The sequence below is a fragment of the Rattus norvegicus genome, chromosome 18 (genome assembly GCF_036323735.1).
Source record: "Rattus norvegicus strain BN/NHsdMcwi chromosome 18, GRCr8, whole genome shotgun sequence".
Taxonomy (NCBI): domain Eukaryota; kingdom Metazoa; phylum Chordata; class Mammalia; order Rodentia; family Muridae; genus Rattus; species Rattus norvegicus.
In genome coordinates this window covers 74,292,813-74,307,323 of record NC_086036.1, presented here as the reverse complement: position 1 = coordinate 74,307,323, position 14,511 = coordinate 74,292,813, and the positions used below count along the sequence as shown (strand labels likewise).

The 14,511-nt window shown below is 40.2% G+C and overlaps 1 protein-coding gene across 2 annotated transcripts in view; it reads left to right on the top strand.

Annotated features, from left to right (window-relative positions):
- The window catches only part of Slc14a2 (solute carrier family 14 member 2), a 426,972-nt gene that overhangs the window by 7,223 nt on the left and 405,238 nt on the right, over nt 1–14,511 (top strand). For both annotated transcript variants that reach the window (NM_019347.3, NM_177962.5), the window contains 1 exon segment: nt 1,115–1,245. The gene's annotated coding sequence lies outside the window, so the exon portion shown is untranslated.

The following is a 14,511-nucleotide window of genomic DNA, read 5'->3' as shown; positions in this document are numbered from 1 at the left end:
CTTTTTCTGAACTATAAAGCAGCAACATAAATGGAATTTGTGTTACCTTAATGCCATTGTCTGAGGATAAGAGTAAATGGCTTCAATTGCTTACACATGTGGATTGATAGATCAAGCTTAAAGCTTGTTATTTGTTTAAATGGTTTATTTTTATTGAATTATATATGCAATTCATGATTGTGTGTTTTTCGGTAGTGAAGTTACTTAATAACAATTTTGGCGTAAAAAGGAGGAAGGCAGAATATTTTATTAATGTAACCCTTATGTATATTTCAGCCCAACATAGGTTAGACTTTTGCATACGTTATTTTTATGTAAGGCACTTGCCGTATTGTTTGTGTAAACACACCGCGGACCCCATTCTCGGGAGTTATTTGTATCTTATAAGAAGCTATAGTAAGCCTAAGTGATGTCTAGCTATGCTGTGCTTTTGAAGTACCGCAGAACTGTTCTTCAATCCAGGCCTACCTATGTGACCTTGGGACAGTCCTTTAGCCTATATGAAGCCCATCAAATTTCTTCTTCAATAAACCCAGAGTAAGGCTAGATGCTTTCCCCAGTCATCGTGAAGGGGATTGCGTAGGCGAATAAAATACCTAGTGGATGACACACACTCCGTATTATCTGCTCCTCTTTCTTCACCGTCCTTTCATTTTGTTATAGCAACGTGCTTCAGTCTACACCTGCACTGATACTGACCCGCATGATCTAACACGTATGCCTATATGTGCATGCTTTTGCACGCACTCATATTCACATTGGAAACCACATTCATGAGAACATGCATTTATGAAATTCCAGCTATATATCCCACTGCAAATATCAAGCTTTACTTCAATCCATGTGGAACATTACAGAGATCCTTACTTACAGAGACATAACGACTAAAATGTTTCTCTCTACTCTGCCTGGGTGACAATACCCCAGAAGTTGTCCTAGCACCACCTAGTGGGAAATTCCATTTTCTACCCCATGATGTAGAATACTGGTTCCAGTCATTGCTTCCACTCACCTTTTTTTTGGGGGGGGGGGGGTAGGAGTGGGGGGTAGGAGTGTCCTTCCATCACCCAAAAGAGTGCCCATACTGAATAAGGTGATCTGCACTTCTCCTTAGATCTTTCCTGTTTTCTTACTGAGTGTTTCCGGGTGTGAGTGCATCGCATTGACATCTTCCTACCTCTGTGGACAAACAAGGACAAGGCTCGAATCCCCTCAGTCTACTTCATCAGCCGGACCTGCATGACTGTGAGTACAAGCTTCAATTTAAGTCTGTGTCCTCAGCTCCTTGAAGAATAATTGTGTGTCTTATTAGAACGTCTTATGAATTGGGAGGCGGTGGCACACACCTCTAATCCCAGTACTTGGGAGTTAAAGGCAAATGGGCCTTCTGAGTTCTAGGCTATCCTGGTCTATGGAGTGAGTTCCAGGACAGCCCGAGCTGCATAAAGAAATTGACTTGAGAAACCATCACCACCACCACCATCACCACCATCACCATCACCACCACCACTACCACCATCACCATCATCACCACCACCACCACCATCACCATCACCACCACCACCACCAACAACAACAACACGAGAATAGCTTGCTAAATCTAAACATAGTGACATTTTACATTTTTTCTCTGAAAGAATAAAAAAGTCCTACTTTCAAAGAGAATTTTGATTTTACATAATTCCATAGACCATTTGTTTCCAAGAGATTGGCGGGCATTGGCGTTCTTTTGGTCATGAAGGAATCCAAATTGATTGTAGAAGTTGTTCCTATGTCTCTCTGATTAGCTAGCTCACGTTCATTGCCTTTAGTGGGTGGACTTCTATGCGCCAAAAGAGTCAATAATAGTGGAGAAAATCCAGAGCATTACAACTCTTTTTATGTGCATGATTATTATTCAAACTATGGAAGGTGACTGAGAATTGCAGCTGTGGATGGAGTAAGAAATAAACACACCAATTCATGTTAATTGAGCTGAAGAGCTAATAAGTGCTATGAAAATCCACTCAAACCACTATCAATATTCCAAAGAAATGACCAGACAGAGTAATTATCCTATTTAGGCTTCTCGCTTAACAGTACGCCATATATGAGTAGGGTAGAAAACCAGTGGCCTTCATTCTCCTATTAACCTGTCCCAAATGCCCACCCACATTCAGAGACACATGTATTGGTCTGACAGATTACCCCACTGTGCCACACCAAACATTCCTATACTTGCACTAGTTCTGTTCCTGGTACTTGTGATAAAAATGGCAGAGATATCTACCTAAAAGTCATAATCCAGGAAAAAAAAAAGGACTAAGTAGACAGCAGATAAATGAGAATTAGGAATGAGATTTATTAGTTGAACATAGTCATCATAATATTTCACCACTCATGTAAGCAAAATCCTGTGGAAGAAAGCAAAAATGTGGGCCAGACGTCATGTTCTACCTTTCTCCCCGTGCACATAAATTAGAAGCACATGAACAAACTCAACTCACATGGCAAGAACGTAACTCGTTTGAAAGGGCTGGGTTTGTTTTGGCAAAGGTTGAATGCCCAAACTTTGTCTTCTGATGCCGTTACTCACTGGGTAAGTGCTGGCCACCTGCATAATTTGAGGAATGTGTCAGAATGTCAGTCTCTGGGTTGGGGAAGTGTGAGGGAAGAAAGCAAAACTCCACACTTTCATGAGTTATGCTTGAGGTGATTAATTCGCAAACAGGTTCTTTATCAGTGGTATGCCTTTGTTTCTCTAAGAATGGTCTTTCTTATCCTCTGCCTTTTTTTGCCATATTACGGTCTCTGATATTCTCTTCTTCAACTCAGAAATCATTGTTACTAAGTTGGTCTGTATTGACAACTTCATGTAATATAATCCATAATCATGCTGGATGCTGGAGTAGGGTGAGGGTGTTATTTTCGTCTTTTACTTGGTGCACAGGCAACACTCACATTGATTTCTTGGCTTTCATGGTTGTTAGATGATCATTTGTGCTTGTCCAGGATTGTCTTTATCCGGACTATATTTCAGATGAATCTACAATAGCTCATCATTAACAGCGAACATTTATTGAACATTTATGGGTTGCGGCTCAGGCTCCAGGCTACAAATTGGAGATAATAAGAAAAGTTTAATGTTCTTCTCTACCCTGGAGGATTTTACTATCTATGCGACCATGTTTCTTAAGCAAACAAAGAACAGTAACAGCGAAAGATAGGTTACAGATCACCCCCTCGGAGCACTACAGGAAATAGCTGTTTCTACTCAGAGAAGAGAGAAATTGGTGAGGGCTAGGTAGCCTGAGAAGGTGATAGGTAGAAGAGGGTTGCTGTGACTTCCCAAAAGAAGTAAAGGTTTTGTTTATAGGATCCTTATATCATGTATCCTTAAAATAAGTTTTAAATTGAATCTCAGAAGTGTGAAGGCTTAAAGAAACCTAGAACTTAGATTATAAAAGTGTAGTGAGGATGAGGATGAGATGTTTCTGAAGGTCTCCTAAAAAAAAAACAAAAACAAAAACAAAAACAAAAACAAAAAAAACAAAAAACAAAAAAAAACAAACCATACTGCCTATATTTTAACATGTAATTATCTCATTATTCATGGGGTAAGGCTAAGAATTCATGTTCAGCTGCTTTCGTGGTGCTTCTTTCAATGCCCAATGGCACTCTTATGCACCTCATCTTGCACACGGAGGGAAAGTCAAAGAGTCTTCTAACTTTGTCACTAAGATCCTAGCCTGCTCGCCAAACTGTATGACTGTCTGCTTTACCTAAATATTTCCCTCATTCTCCCACTTGGAAACCCCTTATCAGAAAAGTGGGCATCTGATGACTTGTCAAAGCTAAGCTATCTTTTATATATCAGAAGGAGGAAGCACAGTTGTAGATGCTCCCTCAGGGAGGGGTGAGATGTATTGGACTTTGACCATGGAGAGGATGCTAATCTCTCAAAGGGAATCACAGCTTATGAGAAGGTCTGGGTTGCTGTTGGTTCTTTTTTCTTTTTTTATTGTAATAGATATTCAGCTTTTTTGAAGATTAGTAAGTTACTAGTCATTTTGTAGCCCTTACTCCCAAGACAGATATGTTTTTGTCTCAGCTTACTAACTGAAAATACTGTAGGAAGATTGTGAAGGATTATTAATATTTTTAGAGGAAAAGTCCAGTGGCCTCCCTAATAACAGCTCTTTTTCTTGATCTTTTTCTTTTCTTTTCTCTCCTTTTCTCTCTATAATATCTCTGTAATATAATTCATTTTGGCTTTGGAGAAATAGAGGCAGGGAAGGAATAAAATCCACAGATTCTTCCTTTCACTCCATATGGAAATATCAACTGTGCACAGCACATGACATACCATGGATAAGTGCTAAGAAAGGCAAGTTCATCTTCTCCATTGTAGAGCAGATTCTTGGGTTTAATTTGGGCAAATGTTTACTGAATGTAAAATATAAGATGTTTACTCAAGGATATTCTTCTTTCACAAGACATATCTGTAGGTATTAGAGATTAGAAGGTAGGGTCACCTATCTTCTCTAAGGGATTTCTGTAAAGTTGTGACCTCCAGTTATTTCTTTTGCTGTGGTGAAAGATTCATAATAGAAAATCTACCCCTCTGGCCATTTTACGTGCAGACTTCAGTGGTGTCCAGTATACTCACATTGTTATGCTGCCTCCACCGCCATCCACCTCTACAACTTTTGGGTGACACTAAATTGCAACTCTAATTAGAAGATGATAATTCCCAGTCTCTACATCTCTTGGGCTCTGGTAGCCGCTGTTGTGCTTTCTGACTCTAAGAATGTGAATGCTCTAAGAAATTATAAAGATGGAGTCACATGGCTGATTTTTATGCCTGGCTTAGGTCACATTGCAATATGTCTTCAAGTTTGATCCCCGTGGCACGGGTCAGCACTCCCTTCCTCTTTGAGAGTGAGTATTTATAAACATACACATTTTATGTGTGTAGCCCATTAGAGCTTGGGCAAGCAAAATGTTCATTACTATGTCATCTACCTATGTCCATATTTTTCATATTTTTGGCAACAAGGTTATCTTTATATTGTAAAATGTATAATGATGTGATTTGAGGATTTGAATATGGACGTGCTAGAAAGAATATGCTAAGTGTTTTCAACCAGAAAAAAAAAATGTTCATTCAGAGAAATTTATTAGTTCTTGAGAACAAGTAAAAATAATAGCCTGAATTAAAAAAAAAACATTTCTAATATATTTTAACTCTTCTTTTCTTCTAAGTCTTTGAAGCAATTTAGCAAGGTCAACTCAGTGTCACCAGAGCACTAACCTTAAAAGAGGCTCTTCACAAAAGGGGCATGGGAGGTCAAAAGACTCTCTGAGTGTTGCTTCCAGTGGCATTCATCCCAGATTCTCTTGATACACAACCATTTAGAATTCTCTAAGGAATCTCACTGCTTCAAAGAAGTCTTTCTTTTCCAAGGACATCTGAATTCTGAATCACGTTTAGTTGTTCTTTTTGTAGTACTTTGAAATGTTCATATTAAAACAAGATAAATGTTAAGAAGGTGGCAAAGATCAGAGCATCTGAGACTGTAACATCTCGGTTCCTTCTGAGTTGAACTGAGTGAATTGTGATCCTCAGACAAATAAATTTGCCTCAATTTTCCCATTTCGGGACAAAAGCATTTATACTCAGTCAGAGCATTCATTTGCAACTTTCTGGAGAATTCTTTAGCTGTGTTCAAGTGTTTGTCTACATAAAGAACTCTGAAAAAAATTGATGCAGTAAATAATTTCAGTAATGGTTGTCTGCTTTTATTGTGGAAAGCATGGTTATGTTATTTAAATAAATTTATTTAAATAAAATACTGTTTAAATAAAGATCTCTCCTAAACTTTTGCTCTGTGGAGGAAGAAGTACATGAACACAGTTAAGGCCTTTGTTAGAAGCAAGTTCACTGCAGAATACAATTACTAGCCCTGGAACTCAAGGTGGGAGAACATGGGAACCATGGGAAGACGATAGAAGGCTGGAAGAAAATCCTCAAGGCTCAAGGAAAACACCCAGACTCTGTAGTGGGGAATAATATAAAAGGAGCACAATCCCACAGTAGCGGGAGCACCAGCAGGGTGTTCTCATCTCTGCAGGCTTCCTGGCCCAGAGCTCCTAACATGTCTATACCTGACTGTTCTCATGGTGGGTTGCTGCCATACCGGCCCCATTCAGTGACTGCCCATCTTGCAGTTAGCTCTCATAAATCCCTGTACCCTGGCAAAAATCAAAACTCTAGAGGCTTGTAAAGTATCAATCAGATTCATATCAGTAAATTCTCACCCGGCAAACCTTCCACACAATAAACTCAGAGTCAATTGATATTGATATAAACTGCCCATCGAGATAAGACAAATTGTCCTATAATTATCCATCCCGTATAAGATATTCATAGTTCCTGTGGCTATTTAAAGCCACATGAATCTGGGTCATCCTTCTCCTCCTCCACCTTCCTTCTTCCTCCCCCTCCATACTCTGTTCCATTTGCAAAATTCTCAGCCCGCCTTTCTTTCTCACTGCCCAATCACAGGCTTTGCCTTATCTTGTGACTACCCTCACATGCCTATAGACATCAATCCACAAGACTCTTAGAGAAAGGTGCACTTGCAGAAGAGCAACAAAAATCAACAACAACAAAAAAAATCCATGTCCTGATTTTATGATTTATTTAGCCTTTTCATGTCTATTTTTCTTTTCAATTTTTACCTTCATTTCCCCAAATTGCTAGAATACACATCTTTAGTTTGCTTCTAAGTAAGCAATGTGGTTTTTATCTACAAGAAAATAGAATGCATTAAGCAACTAAACTGTTGGAAGGAGACAATTCTTGCAGTGGGATACAGCAAATGAACATTTGTGGAGGAAGACCACAGAGAGGAAGAGCTACCGACAAATAAAAACTCAAATGTCAATAAAGCCTGGAGCCAGTCAAGACTGAAGGCTACTCCTCAAGGCCTGTACTTGCAAACGGTGAACATTTGGAGTCTTAGCTCAAGCAGCCGAGTTCAAATGGACAGGGAACTTTGAGTATAAGCAGTAGTTATAAAACACTAGTGGAACTTGGGATTGAGATGACATCATCAGCTGGAAAACCGGTGATATTGAGGTAGCAGATGAAGCCACATAGAATGCAGCCAGAAAGAACTCCTTCTTGGTTGGTAGTGATTAAGCAGCTCATTTGCAGGTTGGTAAAAGGTGTCATTCAGTCCTATTTGAAGCAAGTCGCCCGGTCTAACTCCAGTGGTTACCTGTACTGCCCTCATCTGATAGGAGAGTTTGTGTCTAGCAAATGCTATCAAGAAATGACTGTCAAGCCTCTTCTTTTTCAATTAAAGTTATCCAGACCTTTGTTGCTCAGAGTCTGGGTCTCCTCATTCCTCAGTCCTAAGCTTCTGGATCCTCTTAAGGGGAAAATTGTTGGCAAGTGACGTTTCAAGCAACCACTAGTTCATTATACTGAGGCAGAATTTCGAAGTTATCTAATTCAAGTTTGATCTTGGCTCATAAAGGAGTCTGTGAGGGAACGTGTTACCTCACTATTGTCACAGCCTTGAGCCTTGTAACAGGACATGAAACCATTGGAATACACCCAACCACTAAACCTGCTTAGGACATTTAACATGTTATTGTGTCCTTTGATTATAATATTTAGAGACCAATATTAAACTAATTTGAACAAATAGAGGGGAATGTTGAGATCTATATTAATTTTGGGGCTGCATTCAAAGGATCACAGGTCAGCTGGTTTGAACAATAGAAATTTACCTCCCAAGACTAGAGTTTAGATGTTCAAAGTCAGCTATTTGTCACTTTTCTTTTTCCTAAGGTCTCATTATTTTGTTTGCAGGTGGTGACCTTTGCTCTGTGTCTTCAAGTGACCTTTTCTTTTGTGTATATGTATCCCATATCTCTTCTGTATGTAGAAAGTTCTTCTTTGTTAGAATATAAAACATATTAGATCAAGACCCACCCTAGTACCTCCTTTGAACTTAGTCACTTTGTTCAAGGTGTTCAAGCACAGGGATTTTTGAATTTTGGATGGCATAATTCAGCCAACAACAAGATTGCCTGATGAAAGAATTTAACTGGTAGAGGTGACAATAAACTGGAAAATCAATAACTCAAATATGGTTAAGATTTTCTAAATGTCATCTTTGCTCCTTCCATTGTGTGTTCCACAACAAGCACTCCTGTTAGGAGAGAGCTATAACGTTCTGGCAGTCTGACTCCAGATAGTTAATACAGGATTAAAGAGGAAAAGAATTGCCTTCCCTAGCAGCTTGGGTTTGAAACTCCCAGAGATAAGACTTTGATTCTACTATTGCCATCAGGCCGTCTGCAATGGATCAATCATCAGTTGTCACAGGGCACTATGATTGATCCAAGTTCAGTATGTGCCCCCTAACAGGTCATTTAGTTACTAGAGCTGAGGAGTCAGGATCTTAGGGTATGTCAGCCCATTAAAACAGCTGAGAATACTTGGGTTAGGAGAAAGAGTGTTTCCCAAGGAGTATGCTTGGGAAAATATAGACTAGATACTCAGTGTATCATAGGGGACCAAAGGTAGTCAAATGAGCTCAAGAGTTCCAGTGTAATGTAATAAATTTGGTGGGCACATCAGAATCTTGGGGATCAGCAAAGGGTTCATACAGACAAATCCAAAGACTCTGGAAAGTTGCCAAAGGACATGAACCATGGGGAAAATGCATATATTCATAAGTGGGAACTTAAGAAATCTGTAGGAATGTTGACATGGTGGAGAGAGAATATACAAATTGAGGCCAGAGAGCACACATCCTGAAAGAGGCAGTTTGGGAGACCCACAATAGATCAGGAGTGAGCATGTCCTTTTGGCTCTTTTCCCAATTAAACAACCAGGCTCAGAATTTCCATTAAGATGAAGATATGAAGAGGGAGGGATGGAAAGTGTAATTTGTGGTTGGTTCTCTGAGAAAGCTTAAAATTCCCATGTGATGAGTAGAGCCACACGAGTCTGGCCATGATACTGATGAGAATTCGAGGCTGGAAACATCACCACTTTGATTCTATTTAGGCACTTGTTTGAGATGGAAGGATTTACACTGCTGAGCTTTTAGGACCCTGACAGTTTGGCCGGTTTCTATTTATCTTCCTGTTAAACAAGTATGCGTCTTGAGTACTGGGCATCAGCTCCATCTGGCTTCTGTACTGACCTGAAGTTGGAATTCTTATTTGGCACAAGTCCAGCCCATGAAAAAAATGCAGACTTAACTGTGAACAATTGGATACCAAATGTGATGTCACTACAGAAAGAATAACATATTAGAGATGAAGACGGTTCTGTCATAAGTGCTCCAAGAAGGGCGCATTTCACTGAGTTTCCACTGGACTGAAAAGGTGACTGTAAATTCCATAGGCAAAGACAAGGAGGGAGAATGGTCATGGAGAAGAGACCTGCGCACCAACTGGAGGGAGTCAGTCTGAACCAGAAAGTAAAGGTGGGGTAAAGCCAGTATCACCTAGACAAAGGCACAAATGCTTTCGAAGACCAAGTTCCTTTCTGATAGAACTACACTCTATCTTCTGTCAACCCACATTTGAGACTTTCTATGTCACCTGTTATCAGTCAACCTCTTCTCTAAGCTCTAGCCCTACATAGAAGGTCTCTCCCTGTCAACCATTTTATTTCCCAAAGAAACATAACAGGAGAAAACTAAAAAAAAAATCCCTGCCTTCTCAATGCTATACAAAGCCTCTGCCAACACATCCCAAGTAATAGTGTTTGAGAAAGCATGTGAGAGACCATCTCTACCATCCTGCTCATCATCATAGACCATCACGTCCAAAGGCTTGGGAATTTTCCAATAGCTCTAAGGGGTGAAGCCTATATTGTAACCTCCATCCAAAAAGTAGCAAAACTAGAGCTTACAAAGATAGCAGGTCCTATATGAGATCTAGCGATGGTCAGTCCAAGAGTTGGGAATCTGACTATAGACAGTGTGTGATGTCACACTGGGGACTTGGGAAGGACCAAAGCCCATCCCTGTGTCACAGATGTCAGCTGAATTACATGGATTACCCAAAACTTTGGCAATTTGTGTTAAAGTCCTTCCACTGTTATTCTTACCACTTGTTAGCTTGGCACAACCTAAGTATTGGAAGGCTTCAGAGTAGGGTTTTACTATAAAGAAAACAGAGGATATTTTTTTCAAAATAAAAGAGGAGAGAGCATTTCAAGTATTACATTTTCAAGGACTAAGTAGATGCATGAGGCAAGATGGAGTAAAGGGAGAATGGAAGGCCAAGGAAGAAGCAGATTTGGAGTCAAAGGAAGCTTGACTCCAACCTTGACCTTAACCAGTGGACAAATCACAGCTTCTATGCCCCTCAGTTTCTCCTCTGTAAAGCACTGCTATTGAAAGAACTGAGACTAACGCCCTACTTTTGAAACATACTAAATTCTTAGCAGAGTGCCAGGTAGAAAGTACCCGTCGAAGGAGAGTTACTATGTTACTTGCTTTTTTGTGGAGTGAAATTATAACCTGTATCTTACACACAGTGACCACCCCAACCATGAGAAACTTCACCCACTAGACAATTTATCCCACTGGACTTTCTTTCACACAATGCACACATTGCACTAAAGAATACAAACTGAAACTCATCTTTGATGGATTTGTACAATGTCTTGTCTCTTAACCAGAACAAAAGAAAAAAAAGTCTCTTTTTGTTGTTCTGCATTTTAAATTCACTTGGGAAAACCATCATGAGAAAGCCTTATTTCTAGTGAGGAATTAATGAGTAGTTGAAGAAGAAATAGGTTCTTTCCTCCATCCTTCACACAAGTTTTCAGGTGGTGTGTGCATGTGTATGTCGGGGACTGTGTCTGTGTCTGTCCTTTGCTTCCTTGGCTCGATCTCCATGAGCAGCCTCTACTAGGACTTCTTAGACTAGGACATACCAATTCTCTTTCCCATTGACCAATGAAAGTGAAAGGTATCTTCTCCCAGCTACTCTAAGTAGACAGCCACCCTTGAAGACCAGAGGCTGGTCAGCTACCTTGGACAGAGCCCCAAAGCTGAGACCCCCTCAACCTACATACTCCCCACCCCAAGACTCCAGACTATTCTGCACTTCAATTGGTCTCATAGGGGAAACGGGGCCATGGTTAACCCCCTTTGGTGACACATGTAATATAGACACAAACTGCTATGCCGTCCACTTCAGAGAAGCCACTTCAATCCTCTCAGCCACCTTTGACTTTATTCTCACTAATTCCAACCCTTCTTTATAAACTTTAATAGGAGCATGTTTTCATCTGGTCTCAAGGGACTACTTTATTTATTTAAAGTAATACTACAGTTTTAGCCTAATCCCTTGTTCCCAAGGAGTAAGGAGACTCTTTGAACAATTTGTTTTTCCCATCCTTGAAGTGTGAGGGAGACCAAGAGGCAACTGTGGGGGGTCTTGGAGTCCACTGTCATGGCAACAGCTGGATTTTTCTAGGCTGCCTAGCCATCAGCCTCTGGGAGCAAAGCATTAGGAAATAGACCCAACACTTTTATTCTTTCTCTCACATGGCTACAAGTTTCTCCTTTTCAAGAACCAGTGGATAAGTTACGATGAGGCTCCAGCTCAGTTAGGTTTTAAAATAGCAACTGAGACACAGTTCACTCAAGGCTTCAGAGTGGAGACCTCTAAGAGGCAGGGTGGACCAGATGGTGGGTAATAATTGCTCTGCATTTTTCTTCATGATATGGAGTCAAAGGGTGTGTGGTGGAGTCTACAAGAGCTGGAAAATCAAGCATGCTTTAGGAAACAGGAAGAGTTCCAAAATCTTAATCTTCAATGGCTGTTGAGAGACAAAACCACCTCCAATCAGGAAACCAATGTTATTTGGCCTTTATCTGCTGGCCAGTGTCTTAAATAGTTTAAATGAATTAATGCATTTCGCTCGTTTTCTTCCAGTTTCATCAATTTACCAGCAAATATGAAGCATGCACTACTATTATTTCAATATTGTTGATAGAACAAAGTCTATATAAATTACACACCTTGTCTAAGATTATAGACCAAGTAAGTAATCATTGGCTACAGGACACATTTGAATCCACTGTGATTCTCAGGCTGGATTGGTTGGGGTAAGATGATGGGGGTGGCTATACTAATTAAGAATAATTTTGTGTCAATTAGTTAAGTTGCCTAAGATACTTAAGCAAATTGGTATTTCCTGTTCTCTGATAATAAGAGTCCAGAGATGGGTAGCACTTGGTACATACTTCGCAACTCAGCAAGGCAGAAGAGTTCCTTCACCCTTTTTCTCATGCCTATCACCTGATGACAAGGCCACCCATTTCCGGGGTCACGTCTGTTTTCAAGGCAGGAAGAGAAAGGTTGATGTCAGTACTATCTGTTACCTTCTAGCAAGAGGGAAAATGCTTTTCAGAGCCAACCTACAGATACAGAGTCTCATTGGTGAAAAAGAGGCCCTTCACCCTTTCTGCCATGAACTGGAAGGGAGGCTAAAAAGAACAAGAATTTGTCATTGCATGCTCTATGTAAAAGGACTGTTTGCCTCACAGCTCATGTGTCAGATCAGCATTCCTTGATCAGAGAGAAGAGAAAGATCCATATGAAGCAAGTAGAAAAATGATGTCCTATAACAGACCACTGTGGACCAAATAACATAGGAAGAATAGATATTTATTTCTCATACCTGGGAAGTCCAGGATGAAGGTACCAGCATTTGGTCCAGCGATAAGCTTCCTGTATCTTAACATAGCAGCAGGAGCAAGAGCTGCTCCATTAGTGAGACACAAGCCCCCATGCCTCCTGGTTACCTCTCAAAGGAGCCACCTGTTGTCATCACATTAAAAGAACCTGAAATTGGGAGGCAATACATTCAAAGCAAAGAGAGTGAAGCTTGCCAAGGTCCGGGTCCTAGGGGTGAGTGTGTGTGTGTATGTATATGTATGTGTGTGTATGTATGTGTGTATGTATGTGTATGAGTGTATGTGTGTGTATGAGTGTATGTATGTGTATGTGTGTGTATGAGTGTATGTGTGTGTATGTGTGTATGTGTGTCTGTGTGTCTTTGTGTATGTGTATGAGTGTATGTGTGTGTATGTGTGTATGTGTGTGTGTATCTGTGTGTGTATGAGTGTATGTGTGTGTATGAGTGTATGTGTGTGTATGAGTGTATGTGTGTGTATGTGTGTGTATGTGTGTATGTCTGTATGTGTGTGTATGTGTATGTATGTGTGTGTGTATGTGTGTGTGTGCGTGCATGTGTGTGTGTATGTGTGTGTGTGTGTGTGACTTGTATTAGAGAGGGATGTTAGTATAATCCAGAAAGCCACCCTTTCTCTGTACAGGCTTATCCTGCTGCTCCCGTACTCTGTCAGCCATACTTTCTGACTTTCTGACTTTGAATGAGATGCATATTTCAGTTACTATAATTTGTTAAGTTTCAAAGAATTTGTTCCACGCCTTAGGGCTGCATTCCATTGCAGGAAACGGGGTTCGAGGTTCATGTATGAGAAGTTTTGTGTTCTATTCAAAATAGATTGTGTCACTTTAAGTAGATAATAGAAGAATTCTTCCTTTTCTATTTTCATTTTCTCATTAAGAATGTCTTTTCTATAAGACAAAAGAGAATCTGTCATTGATTAAAGGGATTAAGAGTAAGAACAATGAAAATGAGGATCATGTTAGTGACAGAATATGGGGTGATTTATTATTATTACAACATTTTCTTTAAAGTTAAATTGCATTTTGGTCAACAAGAAAAAGAAAAAATATTTCAGATCACTGAACAAGAATATATGGCCTAATTAACATGACAGTGGCAAGTCTTAATAAATGTAACTGTCAGAAAATTCCTGGAGACGGAGCTGTTTCCAAAAGGCATGGGATATCTCTGTGTCTTGTTGGTCAGACTGTGATCTAAAGACTCCCTCTTTGCATAGGTGGGACCCATTATGCTCAGGTGAACCTTCTGGCTACCAGGTTCTTCTGACTGTTTGAAAAGGAATTTTGAACTCTTGGTGACATCTAGATTACACTCGTTTATTTCCATCAAGCAAGGGAAAAGTTCTTCAGAATCCTTTAAGAGGGATTCCTTCATGAAGCATCCATGTGTGACCTCTGCTCTCAAACTGACAGTGGAGAAGGCTAGTGAAGAATCCAGAGTATCACTCTGAGGCTTTTCTCTGGAACTTGTCCTTTACATCAGATTTCCTTTAGCCTTCATATGAAACTGATGTAAATGTCAGTCTAAACTCAAAACCTAACCAAACTGGTTGCACCAGCACACTGAAGTCCAGAAGCTTGCCAAATGCTACACCCCGGGGAACTGCCCCAGTGGATGTTGCCTAAGTTCCTGCTCTTGGGCCAGAATGTGCCAAATCTTGGGCTCCACTGCTTTAATATCAGACATTTCTGTCATACAGCTTCCTCTGCTCACACGGACCTTGACTGTGCAGCCCAGCTCACTTTTTCAGGGTTCCTAATACA